Genomic DNA, 16,939 nt, shown 5'->3' on the forward strand with positions numbered 1-16,939 from the left:
AACTACCAGCCGCAGACCACAGAGCAAACACCCCTCCGGAGATACTGACAGGTGATGCCAGATGTGATGAAAAGCAGCTTGTGTGTGGCCAGCCTTCTTAGTCCTTCTTGACAGAGTACGTACCATCTTATGCCACCTTCCTGTGCGGGCAGCCACTATGGCTAGTTAAAAGCATTCATCCTCTTGGGTGGCGGTCTTAAACTCTTGCATGGACAACGGTAATGGTCGAGATAGCTGAACCACCAAACTGACGCAATCCTCCACAGCTTCCGCCTCCCCCTCTTCTTGAGCCGATGCTGGCCTGGCATGCCTTGATAGATAGTCTGCTGGATTTTGGGATCCCGGTCGATACATCACCGTGAATTGATATTCCTGTAACTGTAGAATCCACTTCTCTATCCTAGGGGGAGAGGTGGATTTGGACCTGTTTAAAAGAGGAACAAGGGGTTTGTGGTCCGTTACCTCTGTGAAAGGCTGGCCATACAGATAGAGGTGAAAATGGCGACAACCACAGTGAATAGCAATGGCCTCTTTTTCGATGTGGGAGTATCGTTGTTCAGTCTCCGTCAGGGCTAGACAGGCATAGGCCACAGGTGCCCACTTCCCTTTATCGCTACATTGAGACAGAATAGCGCCTGGGCACAGTGGACTTGCAACAACAGACAGTTCAGACTCTTTTGCCAGATCAAAATACCTCAACTTGGTATGAGCTGACAGCACATTCTTGGTGGCATGGAAAGCACTTTCCTGGACAGGTCCCCACTCCCAGAGAGCGTTGATCTTTGTCACTTCTCTGAGAGAAGCAGTAAGAGACACCAGGTTCTGAATGAACCTGCAGCAGTATGTGACCATACCGAGAAAACTGTGGACGCCGGTGACAGAGGTGGGTGCAGACGCCACATGAATGTCTTGTACCTTCTCAGGGTCTGGCATTACTCCTTTGTTAGAGAAGTGATATCTGAAGAAAGCAATGTGAGTCTGTAGAAAAGCATTCTTTTCTCAGTGCAGCATTAGGCCATGCTCTTGTAGGCACTTGAAGGTGACTCGAAGTCTATCAAGGTGTTCCTCCACCATAGGGGTATGTGCCAGGATATCATCACTCACATTGATGACTCCCTCCAGCCCCGCTAACACTTCCCTTATAATGTTCTGAACAACCTCAGCGGTGCTGAAAATCCCAAAGCTGAGACCTGTGTACCTCCGAAGCCCTAAATGTGTGGAAATCGTGGTAATGGCTCTCGATTCGGCATCAAGCATTAGTTGGGGGTAGCCTGCCCTCAAGTCCATTTTTGAGAACCACCTGGATCTGCTCACTTCTGCCACAATGTCGTCTATGTTTGGGGTTAGGTGGCGTTCGCGATGAATGGCTGAGTTGGGCAGCCTCATATCTAAACAGATTCTCACCTCCCCGGGCTGTTTGGGCTTCCGGGTGACCATAATCGGCAAGACCCAAGGCGTGGGTCCCTCCACTTGCTCAATGATGCCTGCCATGTCCAGTTTTTGCAACTCCTCCTCTACCTTAGGACACAGATGGAAAGCAACCCTGGGATGTTTCAGGGCTACTGGTTGAATGGACTGGTCAATGTGGAGATGTACCAACCTTTCTTTCAAACACCCAATTCCATCAAACAGCTGGGAGTGTTCTGCTATCAGCCTCTCAACACTTTCCTGATGTACACTAAATGCAAATGACACCAGACCCAGCCTCTCTGCCACCCGGCAGGTCAACAGCATTCCAGAATCAGTCTTAGTAACGTAGACATTGGTGCCAACCGTCTGAGCCTCATACATGATGTCGGTCCTGAATACTCCTGCCAGGGGAAGTGGAGTGGATGACCCAAACGCAAACACTTTAGATGTGGTGGGCCGAAGCATCAGTTGAAGTTGGATTGCCTTCAGTACCTGGAGAGCCACGATATTGATCGATGCCCCTGTGTCTATGAGGGCCACGACTGGCTTACCCCTCACTCGTATGTTGCATTTTGGGATACGCTTCCTGGGGCAGCCTCCCGGTTGCATGGCATTAATCACGTGGAGGGCACCTTCTGGTTCGTCGTCATCCATGTCTCCGTCTCCTTCATCCTATTTGTGGATCTTAACCGTCTTGGGTTGAATTGGCTTCTTGGAGGAAGCAGACCGGCAGACATTAGCAAAGTGATTGGGTTTATTACAGTTTGTACACCATTTCCCTTGTGCAGGGCACTGACTTTGATGAGGGTAGGACCCTCCGCACATACAGCAGACTCGAGTTTCTGCGCTTGGCTTCGGACGTACTTTCTTTAGGTCTGAGTGGGCTGTGGTGACAGCATTCACCGGTTCAGTTTTCACCCGCCTTTGCAGGGCTGCCTCCATGTGGGCCCTTTGAGAGCTCCTTGGATCGTACCAGCGTGAGCATGTTCACCATTGACATCCCTGGTACTTGTAGAATGTTCTCCCTCAGCTTCACTGACTGACAGACCTGGATGAATTGTGGTTGAATCTCATCCTCCACATCAGGCAGTGTGCATGTGCTCGCCAACTCATGGAGTCTCACATAGAAAGTGTCCACCGACTCCTCTGGGAGTTGTCTGGCCTGATGCTGGAGGAACCTTTCATAATCCGGGTTGGCTAATGGCTCAAAATGGGCTGCGAGAGCTCTTTTAAATGATTGATACTTGGAAGGTGGCCCTTCCTCTATGAGAGATTTACTGCTTTTGTGGATGGCTGCCTCTCCCAGATGTAAGAGCATGGAACGGCGTCAGTCATTGTCTAAGGCTACAGCCGCAAAATCTGTTTTCAGTCTCTAAGTGGAAAGAACCCATTCTTTCCTATCCGCCTGTGCTGATGGTGGGCTGTCGATTATGAAGGGTTCCAGCGCAGGTATAGACGACATGGCGCATCACAGGTGATGTGGGCGTCCTTCCCAGTGATCCGTCGGGTGACAAATGTCAGGCCAATTCCAATAGGGAGATTTCTGTTCTCTTATCTTTGTTTTTTTGTTTTCTTTTTCTAGCAGGCCCTTCCTCCAGATATGTTTCGGTTTGTTGCACTGAAAGCTCGTGGCTGGGGTGCCTCAGTGATTTATTGTTTTTATTTTCCTTTCTTCTCCCTCTCAGCAGATGCCTGACGGAGGTGCTGACAACCCAGCTTGAGAAGCTGCAGAGTCCTGGTATCCTCGCTCAGCAGCAGTGTGGGACCGCAGTGTCTGGCCTTCAGCCCACCTTCCTGAAGCATGTGTAGAGCGTTAGGGGGGTCAGGGCTTCCGTTTCCTCTGCCAGCTCATGCTCAGCTTGGCTGCAGAGAGTGCTGCTCCGGGGCACAAAACACAGAGCGGGCCAGTCCCTCCGGCCTCCAAGCACCGTTGCACAGGACTCATGATGGGTTGTGGTGCACAGGTGGGGGAGAGCACAAAACCACCAACACGGCTGACGCAGACCGTGCACAGCCCACACAGCAGGAGAATACAGTGTGCGGTGAGGCGGGGACACCGACCCTCGTTGCCAATTTGTTGTGTTACCGGCCCGGCGTGGCACACGGTAATGTGCTGAATGGAGCACAGAACACAGGGATAGTTATTCACTCTCCTTGGCGCGAAGCCGCAGACCTCTTTATTAACTCGCCCCTTATGCCAGGAGCATACCACCTTGGCTGGCTGGGGCAGGGGGAAACAAAACATGGAGTCAGTGAAATCCCCTCTCATTTGGACCATTCCTTGTTGCAACATAACACTCTATAAGAGCATTTAAAGGAGGACCAACATTACGAAGGCAGATGCTTTCATTGAATTTGGAGAACTGCAGCTCAAATGGCATGTGCCTTGATTCTGGGCAGTAGCTTGCACTTCAAGGGGCTACCTCAGCACTGTGGTTACAGTGGTATATGGTATTTTAATGCTTTAGCACTTGCCGCCTCAATGCAATGCCGGCGTGAAGGCACACGGGGAATAATGTGACGCTGTGCCTGCTTTCAGGAAATATTTCCTGTTTTTCTCTAGCAGCTCACAATTCCAATCGCCGTCTCATGCAGTGTGAAGAGGAGGTGCATGGGTGTGCGGGGACTGCCTTAATTTGCTGCCAGTTGCATTAACATTGTTTTTCCCTAAAGCTTATTTCAATGCAAGTGCCCTCTGCTGCTTAAAGTGCGAACACGGGACCTATCAAGGTCCCATACTTAAAAGTGAGACCTGCACACTGCCTTTTGTGCCCCAGTTCGGCACATTTACAAAACTCACTCATTAATTAAGTATCAAAGTGGTAGCCAAGACATTGTAGCGTGGCATGGGTACCATAGGGCATAATGCAAGGAGGGTAAAAATGTCTCAATGACTGCTCTTTTGGTAGTGCAACACAGACATGGTCAGGGTGTAGTGAACTCCTTAGGCCACTAGGCCATGGTTCCACTACACCTGCTGTGCCACTGATACCCATGCCCCTGCCAAGACACCTCACAAATTAATTGTATCAGGAAGTCAGTATGCATTATACCCTAAATTCTAAGGTGAAAGAGGAAGGTGATTTGAAATGTTGGAGAAACTAATTAACCATCTATGTCTGGGTTTGATTTACTTCTCAATGTTTAATTATAAGATTGTTTCTAGTAGCCACATTAATGTGCTCTAAGTCCCTTTAGAGAGCCAGAGTTGTGGCCAGAATAGGAGAAATTGGAGCAAAGCTGAGTAAATGTGGCCTAGGCCTAGTGGCTTGAGCAAATGTATGATGGATGAAGGCATGCCTAGTAAATGCGTGTGTGGAATGTCAAGCGTGTTTTTTGCATTACATCCCCCCACCAGCCCTAAAAATAGAATTACCCTGATACCCCCACCCACCCTGAGCCCTACAACCTACCAAATCCCCCTCCCGCCCTAAAAACAACTGACCCCACCCCAAAAATAAAACTACCCCGCCCCTAAAAACTAAATTAAACCCACCCAGAAAAATCAAACTACCCTACCCCCAAAAAACAAACTACCCTGATCCCCCACCCCAAAAACCAAACTACCCTGACCACCCCACTCCCAAAAACCAAACTACCCCGACCCCCCACCCCCAAAAACACTAACTACCCTACCCATCCACCTCAACCCCCAAAAACAAAACTATCCCGATCCTCCCAACCCCCCTAAAAACCTAACTACCCCAATCCCCCACCCCCAAAAACCAAACTACCCCGAGCCCCACCCCAAAAACCAAAGTACCTCAATCCCCACCCCCAAAAAAGCCAAACTACCCAGATCCCTCTCCCCCAAAAACCAAACTACCCCCATCCCCAAAAAATAAACTACCCTGATCCCCCACCTCCCACCCCCAAAAAACAAACTACCCCGACCCCCACCACCAAAACCAAACTATGCCTCCCTCCCACCCCTGCAAACAGAACTGCACTGATCCCCTGCCCCTAAAAAAACAGAACTACCCGATCCCCCCACCCCTAAAAAAACAAACTACCCCAACCTCCTCCCACTCCAAGTCCTTAATCCACCCCACCCCTAAAAACTACCCGACCAACCCAGCCCTACTTACCTGACCGTGTCCTCTCCCGTTGCTGACTCCCTTTTTCTCTGCCTTAACACACGCATGTGCGTTGTTCAGCACATGCATGGTTAAGGCAGAGAGAAAAGGGAGTCGTTGATAACAGAAGCGTAGTTGCACTTGCTTTAACAACAACGTCATGGTTCCAGAGTTGCTGTTCCGGATGTTTCCCCTTTCAAGCTGTTCCATGGGGACTAAAGTTCAAGTCCTGGTCTCGGAGCTGAACCCAGCATAGTGTGATTCTAAACAAATCTTTTCATCTCCCTGTGCCTAAATGTGTGTGAAATATATTTCTGTGAATCCCCGCTTTATGTACAGATCCTCTCTCAAACCCTCATCTAACCTACAGCGCTCTGTTGCTTCACAGTTAGGTTTGAGCTATATACTCCCTGATACATACATAAAAAGATGGGGAAGCTGGGGCAGATAAATTCCCTTTGCTGCAGTAACTGCTGCTGATTTGAAGCCTTCATTAACTGCTATATAAGGAACATTGTGGCTAGGGAGGGGGCTCATTAGCTGCACTGTTGGGCGATTTCTGATTAATTGGCAATTTTTAAAGTCTTTCTTCATAGGACCTGTGGAGCTCTACGTATCTGTGCTCTGTTTATGCTATTTTTAAGCACTGGCACGAAGCTTAGACTAAAGCCATGTAATCAACAAACAGCATCACACTACATGCTGGCTGTGAGCAGAGTAGAGAGCCAAGGGTATGCCCCACAGAGTACCCCAATGCATTCTCGATTTATATGGATTTATACACATTTCTATGGTGTGTCATTATAAATGCCTTTGCAGGGCGGCCTCTCAGCTATGGCACCGGAGCGTTGCCCCATTGCTGAAAGCAGAAAAATAAAGGGATAATAAAAGTATTTTACTATCCCTTTATTTTTCTGCTTTTGTAGGGCAGGCAGAGTCTGCATCCTCCATGCCAACAAGTGGAGGATGACTGGTGGTGCGTTTATAAGTGCGCATGTCAGTTTGGCCGGAAGTCTGTGTGTTTCACAGCCGGGTGGTGACCAACCGCAGTGGCCCACTCCCTCCCTGAGCAGCATTTCTACACGCTGAGGCCAATCCTGGTGCTTCTTTCCTAGTGTGTAACAGCCAATAAGCCAAAAAGCTCACTTCATTAGTGTATGGCTGGTTGGTGCAAAGCATTAGTTGTGGAGATGTGCCCCCAGCAGGCACTGCCATTTGTAATCGAGGCAAGCAGTTTTTCCCTGATAAATGGGTCTCCTGGCCTCTTGGATTGCTCCACATTACCAAGAAGTCAACATCATGAATGGTTTTAATATGTATATATTTAATATGTTTTAATATGTATCATACTTTACTAAGATGGTACAGCGTAGGAAACCACTTCTGATGATAACTAGACAGAAATAAAAATGTGTTAACACCATAGTGCAGGATTCACACCCTTCCCTCTGCATCCACATGTTCTACTGGGCACATTCTGTCTTTCAGGCTTCTTCTTCAGCATCCGGCATGGGGAGATTTAGGACATGTCCTTACCAATGTCCATCTCATTTACTCCTTCACCCTGCTCTTCTGTCATCTTGGAGTTCACAGCCCGCGCCTTGGAAAGTTACTCATTAGAAGCACAGTTTTCAGTATTTTTCCACTTTTAAAAATAAATATGGAAGGGAAACACATTGTTTTCTGTCTGTATTTATCTGTAAAAATCAGTAAAAATGGAAAACTGGAAGCCTTAGTTATGTTTGTGGTGTGTGTTACACCAAAGGCAGCTCCTAGCGAGTAAAATCTCTAAGGGGTAAAAATGGCTTTTGGGAGGGCGGGCTAGGAGTGGAAATTACAACAAGCATTGGCAAAGCCAATAGAACTAGCATGCATTTTCAGTTATATTGAACTGCCAAAGGGCATTATTTTCAAAGCTTTGGTTTTATGTGTAAATGCTACGTCATCCCACTGTTACACATTCAAAAGAAAAATGCTAGATCTGAGTCTGTAGTGCAAACAAATACACCATTTCTCCCCCCCAAAGGTTTTAACCAATAACACTGACATAGTTTACATCACACCCTACAAAATATTTGTGTTTCTTTATTGTAAAATTGTTGTCCTTTGTTGTCCCTTTCTATATGTTATGTTTGTGGTGGACAGGAGAGAAAGATCAACAAGGTAATCACATGTAATAGTGATTTCTGTGTAAATGTTTTGGAATGCCCATATGGCTTACCATACATTAGAAGTACCATTTTTCCTGTCAAGAAGCGTATCCTGGAGCATTTGAGAGCGATTAGAAATTGTGATCATAATTATCCAGTGGCAAGACACTGGGAAGAAGAACATGCCAACAATTCTGATACTCTTTCCTTTTTTGGTATTGACAGGGTGGAGGTATCGACAAGAGGAGGCAACAGAGATTGGAAACTCCGGATCTTGGAGTCTGAATATATTGTGCATCTTAATAGTAAGGCCTCGATGGGTCTGAATCTTGATGAGGAACTTTCAGTCCATATAGGTTGATAGTATTCATTATATAGGACAATTAGTAATAGTTTTCTAATTTTTTTGCATTATGTTCATGATTGGGTCTATGTGAGATAGTAGTTAGGGATATCTCGATATGTCATGCTTTTTTGTTTTGTTTTTTCATTTTTGTTATGGTGGGATAAAAGGTAGAAATCTTTTCAGTACTCTTCTTAGTTTATATATTTACGTATATTGTTTATGTTGGTACACAAGGTTGTTTTTTTGAAGATTGGCATGAGAAAATGAAATGAAATAAATGACATTTCTTTGGTTAGTATAGAAGATGAGCACCTAATCTTTACAATGAGATCTAGGAGGGACTACGAGTGTATGGTCAGATAAATCATATGTTAGAGATTATGTTATGTTGTACGGCCACTTAGCCAGCATATATATAGGGTACACGCCATTAAATTTCCTTGTCACAGAGCATATTTGTATAATGGATTTAGGGAATGATAACATTTGATTATATTCTATAATTTTATAAATGAGGTAATGCTATACAAAATTAAGAGTTTGATGTGCAATATTGCCAACTGGCCAAAATACATGACTTGTGTATATACACAATGGTAATAGAATCTGGCAAAAATGTGGCTGTACAAAATGATAGTTAAATCATGATTGATTAGTGTTTGATTATTTATATATACACTGACCTGTCTTTTTTCTTGAATTTTGTCTATGGCTCATAGTCTTTCTACTGTATTTAAGATTTTTCAATTGTTTTTAAGGGAGGTGGTGCACTTTGTTTTTATTGGTTGTGACGAAGATCTCTGGGAGATCGAAATGCGTTGACATTAAATTTCCTTATCACAGAGTAACAAGCCTGTGGAGTGCGTCTTTTGGGTAGCAGCGACGGTGGTACTTGGAATCATTTTTCCATTTTATTGATCGGTGGCCGGCTTCCGCTCGTAGCACCAGCCCCGCCAGAGTGGAAGCAGCCGGGGAATGCCAGCTATTGTGTTTTACATATATATGTGTGTATATACATATATATATATATATATAATTTTTATATAACACTGAGTAATGGAGTTTACGGGTTAGAAATACTAAAAGCCTCTGGTAAAGATTATACTGTTTCAAAAGCAGGGAGAAAAACACCTTTGATGAGGGATGTACAAATTATCTGTAAAAGCTGAGAGAAAAACATGCATTATGAGCGGCTTTTCAACAGCTTGTGCTGGTAAAGTGCTCTGTAGTGATTGGAAAGCTTCTCCTAGTCATGGCATCTTCTTATCCTTTTACTCCTAGTATAAAGATTTCGGGGGGACATATGATCCTTACGGTCACTACACCGCCAGGGTCACGGTGGCAGTCGGACCGCCACATTATGACCGTGGCGGAGCCGCCATGGTCTAACTGCGACACCGCCCTGCTGCCGCCAGCCTGCAGCTTGGTGGTCCCAGCCATTGTAATCCACCAGGGCAGCGCTGCAAGCAGCGCTGCCATGGGGATTATGAGTACCCATCCTCCAGCCTGTTCATGGCGGTAAACAACGCCATGGAAAGGCTGGCAGAAAGAGGGACTCAGGGGCCCCTGGGGGCCCCTGCACTGCCCATGCACAGCCCCATCGCACATTTAACTGCCCAAATTAAGGGCAGTGGAATGCGCAACGGGTGCTGCTGCGCTCTCTGCACTGCCACATTGCAGACGGCCCCATGAGGAGCCGGCTGAAGTGTTAAGTCCCTGTTCCCCAGTGGGCCTGCGGGGTTTAGGCCCCACAGGCAGCAGGCCTTAGTCACAGGGGAGCAAGTTTCTGGAATCACTGAAGGTATGCTTGCTATTGTGTAGTGCAATATGAGTTAAATAACTTGGTTCTTGGTACCAATTAACCCATAATGTGGTAAATGACAGAGCACCACCAATTAATTGCAGAAATTGACAGGTAGCCTGTGGAGAATTTTGGTGTAATTATTTCATTGACCCTAAAACCCTGGTGAAGTCTTGTTACAGTGCTGGCTGCTTGACTCATTGGTCACTGTACTATGGGTGGGGTAATTTACAGTATCTGCTAAATCTGCGAAAACATCACTAATGTGGTAAACAAATTGCTGCTCCCAGAATATGGAATAGCCCTCACTTCAAGTTGCTGTTATCATCAAGCCTACTCACACTGAATCAATTGTCGGGCAAGGATGATAGGGGTGACCTTCCCCAGAAACCACTGTGCTGTCCTCCAGAGTGACTAAAAGACAGAGGAGATACTAGGCAATGATACCCAAAAGAAGCTCCAATGGAAAGGAACCAAGACGTAAAGATGGTGACTAAGCAATGAAGCAGTGGATGGCGCTTGGCTAGTGACTACATCACAGAACTACTTAATAATCGGCATACCCCACATTCAGGCCCTGAGGGTCTTGAGTGCACATGACTACCTTCTATACCAATCTTTATAGCTCTACAATGACTAACAGTTCTGTAAACCAGGTGAGTATTTGGATTCAGTCCAGTTTCTCTGGCTTGAGAATGCCCACCCTCAATACTTTGATGTCCCCGTCACTGTCGAGGTCATAGTCCAGTCGATTCAAAGTGTCCCTGGTGATAGGGCTCCTTGACGGGGTGACTTGACATTTGCTTTCTGTGAGTATGCCCAGCTCCATTGCCCCATTTTTTGACTCTCTATGATGAGGCTTTCAGGCTGGGACGCCTCTGCTCTATGATGCAGGAGGAGTTATCATCATCATTCTGAAACTGGAGAAGCCCACCAGTCTATGCGATTCTTACCGCCACTTGTATGTGATTAACATGGACAGTAGCAAATTTCTTGCCAAATTACTTGCGACTCAATTACTGGCCCTAATGCCTGACTGTTAGACCTGGAATCCTTGGCATGGTTTCCCCTATCTTTTTGCCTCTGCTTCCTGTATTTTTGACTGTGTGCTGGACTTTGTTTTTGCTGGGTTTGCTACTCTGGGCTCTTTACCACTGTTGACCAGTGCTAAGGTGCAAGTGCTCTCTGTGTAAATTGTATTGGTGATTGGCGTTTCCCTGATAGGCATATTTGGTTTACTAGTAAGTCCCTAGTAAAGTGCACTAGAGGTGCCCAGGGCCTGTAAATTAAATGCTACTAGTGGGCCTGCAGCACTGATTGTGCCACCCACATGAGTAGCTCTGTAAACATGGCTCAGACCTGCCACTTTGGTGCCTGAGTGTGCAGTTTTAAACTGCCAATTCAACCAGGCAAGTGTACCCACTGAGCTGTGCATCTCTCTTAACCTGGGTAGAGTGATGGTCCCTGCTTGGACAGAGTGCAAACTGACTGCTAACCAGAGACCCCATTTCTAACACTGACATAGTACATTCCGACCAATCAGGATTTGAACCAGGCTGCAACACTTCACATTACTAATGCTCAGTGTTTGCACCCATGCACTACATCAATCCCTAGCTAAAGGATGCAGCACTGTTGCTCTATGCCACCAATGCATTTGATTCTTTGCAATGGTCCTTTTTATTTTACCTGCTGTGGGGGTTGGGCATTAGTCCCTGCTTTGTTCGTTGGATTAAAATTCTCTATGAGATACCACGTGCTAGGCTGCCAATTATTGGCATGCTCATGGCCCCCTCTCAATGTTACGGGGAACTAGACAGGGGTGTCCCCTCTCACCCCTTCTTTTTGCCTTTGATGTAGAGCCCTTAGAGGACTGCCAACACCAGCACCACTCAGGCAGGGGACTTCCCTTCCACATAGTTTCCAAGTATGCAGGGGAAGTAACCCTATAACTGCGGGATCCGCACATCAACATCTCCCCTATTGTGCACACAATTATTCACTTTGGAGTACCTCTCTGGCATCCATATAAACTGGTGCAAATTGTTCCTCCACCCCCTCACTTCTGTCCCGGACAGTTTCCCACCGAAATACCCACTACAGTGGACAGATGGTCCAGTCTTCTATCTGAGAATATAGCTCAGCAGAGACATTATTAATTTATTGAGGGCTAACTATGGCACACTGATGTCTTAGCTGAAGGAGTGTGTGCCAATCTGGACTGAACTGTCACTTTCCATGGCAGAGAGAATTGTCACTGCCAAGATGCTCAAACTCTCAAAATACCTATACTTGTTTATCAACATTCCTTTACCGTTCTTGACCAATTTCTTCCACACCTCTGCGCACATCTCGTCATGTTGGCCTGGGCTGGCAAGCAACCAGGGGTTTCAAGGGAAACTCTGACTCTTTTCTCTGAGCAGGGTGGCCTTTACTCCCCTGGCATTAAGCTTTATTACTGCTGTGCACAAGCACACATTGTGCACTAATGGATAAACCTACCACCTTTTCAGCCACATTTAGCCATCGAGGCAGATGGTGTTTCCACCTGCCTGTTGACAGCAGTGATTTTTATGCTGTCCCAACCACCATGAGCTGACAATGACACCATTGCCTGCACAAATTTTGTGTGACAGACTATGCCTCCACGCCCGCTTACACAACTTATACTCACCTAATATCCTCCTGAGTAGTCATCTGATACTCCCAGCAGTCACTGACGAAGGAGTCGTCCAACAGTTGGCTCACCTTGGGCTTGTCACGCTGGGTGATCTATATGGAGAGGGACAATTGTTTTCAGTGCAATGTATGCATGACCTTCTGCGGCACACTCCGCTTGATGTCTTCACTTACTACAGGTTCCTCGTGGTGCTCTGCTCTTCAATATGTTCCCTGCACCCACTCTTTATTTCCTGCATTGGACATGTTACTGACCAGCACTATTCTTTGAAAACTGATTACACAACTATACTAATGAGGACAAGTCACCCATGTGCACCCCCGGAGCCCACCTGTTAGAAATTGGATGTCTGGTTGACAGAGTTATGCCCCCTGATCAAGCAGGATCCCCACACCCTAAGTTAACCTGTGCTCACCCTCTGGTAGGTTGGCACAGAGCAGCAAGGCTTAAGAGGCAATATGTGATGTATTTGTGCAACACTTCAAACAGTAAAACAGTGAAAACCCCTCACAAAAAGATACCACACCTTGTTAGAATAATAGAACTTAATTTAATAAATAAAACAAGATCAAACAACAAAAATCCAATAAGTGGAACTTGAGTTATTAATTTTTAAAGTTTAAATGGAAAAATAGCACTTAGAAGCAAGAAGCACCAATTGAGGATATCTGGTTGTGCCGGACTGGGACAAAGTGAAAAGTTCAGGCCAGCTGCGATGGACTGCAGGCCAGATACAGGGACCGAGGGAGGTCTGCTGAACAAGAGTACCTTAATCTTGGTTGCCTTGGCATCAAAGATGCAGGATGTAGCAGAAGCCTTACGCTGGTGTTGATCCCCAAAGTCGAAGAGATGTGTTGATTTTCCCCATGCAGTAGAGGAGATAGGTTGATTTTCTCCGTGTAGCAACAGCAATGCATTAGTTTCGAGATGCAGCAGGTCTGGAGGTGATGCGCCGCGACTGTTCCTGCAAAGCGGTGATGCGTCAGGTGATCCCCACACCAGAAGCCATGCACTAGGTTGACAGGGGATATGTTGGTTCTGCTGGAGCAAGAACCTTAGGCCTCACTTCCAAGGGTCAAGGACTGGGGTGGCACCACTTGGTAGGGCATACCCTCGGATGGAAAAGTCCAGGTGCAGAAGTAGGGTGGTTGGAAATCTTTTATGTCCCTGAGACGTCAGATCAGGAGACCAGTCAGCTGGTTCTTGACATCCCTCTGGGTTCAAGTGATGCAAGTCCAGTCCTTCTCACCAGGGTAGGGGAACAGCAGCACAGAAAAGCAGGAGTCAGGAGTCCATCAAAGCAGCAGTCCAGTAGAGTGGCAGTCCTGCAGCAGCACAGAAGTCCTTCCTGGCAGAGTAGTCACAGGTCCAGAAGTGAAAAGGAAAGGATTGGGTGGTGCACCACATTAGGTTGTGGACATAATATTAATATAATAATTGTAAAAGAGTCCCAAATAATTAATCAGGTGATGACGCAAAGTTTCTGTTCTTTTTCTTCCAGAAAGCTTTTTATTCGGTCAAGAATACTTGTTGCGACAGAGGGGTGGATGAAAACAAGCAGCCAACGCGTTTCGCCCTATACACTTGGGCTTCTTCAGGGCTGCAAGAGTAACATATGGCCATAAAAAAGTAAAGTAACAGAAGAATTCCTAACGTTACACAATATGTAAGACAAAACAAAATATTACATAGTGCAAAGCACAAAACAATAGCTACATATAATTATGGATTAAATCCCAACAGAAAAGAGAAACATTTTCGTATTCTCCATAATTCTGTGTGTAAGTCAACCTCGAGTTATAAGTAATGAATGGAACCGACAAGGAGGAAAGTAAAGAGAAAGAAAAAAAGGGAAATAGAAGGGGGAGGAAGGGAATTGGTGGGTATCAAAGAGTTACATTTGTGAAAAAGTGTGCACGATAACAAAACACCATAAAGACTATGATAAGTGAGATGATACAGTGAACCAGAATGAAATAGTGCCAGCATCACCATGCCAGGGTGTTTAAGAAACTATCATCAGACATACGGCAACGGAAAGCCCTAAATAGGAGCTGTAAAGTAAGATTACTAAAGTGAAAATAAAGTAAAACAGAAGTGAGATTGAGATAAATGAAAAAATAGTACTTTACATTAAAAACGGAGCACCTACCAAATGGTAAGTTCCAATCTGTATTAAGAAGTCGTTCGCAAAATATATGTGAACACGAGCGAAGTTTCAATATGCTAAAGATAAGAAAGAAATGGAGAGAAAACGATTCATATCCCGCACCAAGAAGGCGAAGTGGGGAGATAGAGCATTCACCATTGCGGCTGCTAAAACTTGGAACTCACTCCCACTGGATCTAAGGCAAGAACACAATTATCTAACATTTAGGAGACGGGTCAAGACTTGGCTCTTCCCGCAATAAGTTTTGGAGTCTCCTTGGTAGTAGATCCTGCCTCACCCAGTTAGCGCTTCGATGCCCTCGGTGCGGAATGCGCTTTATAAATACTCAATACATACATACATATCCAAAAAAATTCACAAATATTGGGTAAGAAAGGACTGGGGGACCTTGTATAAACTCGAGGCAGCATTAAGCCAAGGGCTGTTTGTCAGCCTTACCTGAAACGTGTAGGTATGCGCCATTTACAAGTATGTAGAGTATAGCAGGCCGGAAAGCAGCAAGACAAGAAAAAAGAGAGAGACGGGCCCGGCCGTGTTGCCGCCCGTCAAGTAAAGTGAAATAAATAACGCGCCCCGATGTGAAGGAGTATACGGCAAGAAATGCCGAAAATTTATAAACAACCGCCGTACGCGGGAGGAGAATATAGACATGGTAAACGGACTGTGCCTAACGGGCCACATTACACAAATGGTATAAATGGCGGCCATATTGAAATAGGCAAGAGTAAGCCAAAAACGAGTTCAGGGGAATATAGAATGAAAAAGTGTAAGAGATAATTGACAATGATAGATAATAGAACAAAGGAAAACGGAAATATATATATATATATATATATGTGAAAATTATGTTTTATGAAATGCATGTAGAAAAAATGTGTATACAGTGTTGTTAATGAATAAAGTTAGCATGAAAAAGGAAAAAAAGGAGGAGAAAAGGAAAAAAGGAAAAAAAGGGGGGGGAAAGGGAAAAGGAGAAGAACAGGAAAAAGGGGAAGAGAAGGAGAGCAAACTGTCCATAGTGAAAAGCCCAATTAAGGGGAAAATTACAAGACCCCAATAGGAGAAGGGAGAATGTATTTAGTCAAAAGTAGTATTACAATCATAATTATGACAATGGCGGAGCCAATAGTCCCTATTATCGTACAGTCTCAGTTATACTAGAAAGGTAGTCCATTAATATATGATGAACATTTGTTACAACAATAAGATCATAGAGACAAGCAGCCAAGCAGTCATATAACTACAAACAGAATATTGTCAGAAGATAATAAGTCATATGTTTCAAAATATGGTACAGTCTCAATCATTATATACAAAGTTGTATTCCATTATTATGTGTGAAGGGCAATTCACAGGTCACTGCTCTGTTTAACATTTTTAGTAAATACTCGAAAGAAAAATGTGCTAAAAAAGGATATTAATATATACAACAATCCCATTACAGATAATAATGAAGTTCATGGTCAGTATTGTGTCCCAACTCGACCGAACGTAAACGACAGATCCAGGCTGCTTCTCTTTTGCGTAATTGCAGTTCTCTATTGCCCCCCCTAGGGTTGGGTGGGATATGGTCAATCCCATGAAATGAGATTACATCATCGTGTTTATGCATCGATGTCATATGCAATGATAGCGGATATCGATTGTCATTGTTCTTAATGGCACGTATATGCTCCTGTATTCGTTGTTTGAGCAATCTAATGGTACTACCCACATAAATTTTGTTACATGTGCATTTGAGGATGTAGATCACAAATTTGGTGTTACAATTGATAAAACTTTTAATGGTAAAGACCCCTGTATTATTATAACAGAAAGTACTAGTTTTATCCAGACCAAAAGCACAAACATTACATTCACGACATGTATAAAAGCCTGAAGGCTTGGCTGAAAGCCAAGTGGATACATTGGGTACAGACACATAACTCGGACAGAGAAAATTTCTCAATGTTTTGCCTCTTCGATAAGTAATTCGAGGTGTTTCAGGGAGAGACCCTTTGAGCCCCTGCAAATCGGTGAGTAAGTGCCACTGACGTTTAAGTATTTTGTAGATGCCCTGACTATGGGCCGTATATCTGGTTACGGAAGACAAGCGTGCATTGTGTGTATTCTTTTTATTTTTGGATTTTAATAACAACGTGTCTTGTCTTGATGTGCTCATGATACGTTGTTCTGCAGTTCGAAGAGTCTGGTGGTTATAGCCTCTATTAATAAATCTCTGTTTAACAAGTCTAATTTGTTCACAAAATAGATCTTCAGTACTGCAATTTCTTCGCACGCGTACCATTTCACCAAAAGGGATGTTA

The sequence above is a fragment of the Pleurodeles waltl genome, chromosome 10 (genome assembly GCF_031143425.1).
Source record: "Pleurodeles waltl isolate 20211129_DDA chromosome 10, aPleWal1.hap1.20221129, whole genome shotgun sequence".
Taxonomy (NCBI): Eukaryota; Metazoa; Chordata; class Amphibia; order Caudata; family Salamandridae; genus Pleurodeles; species Pleurodeles waltl.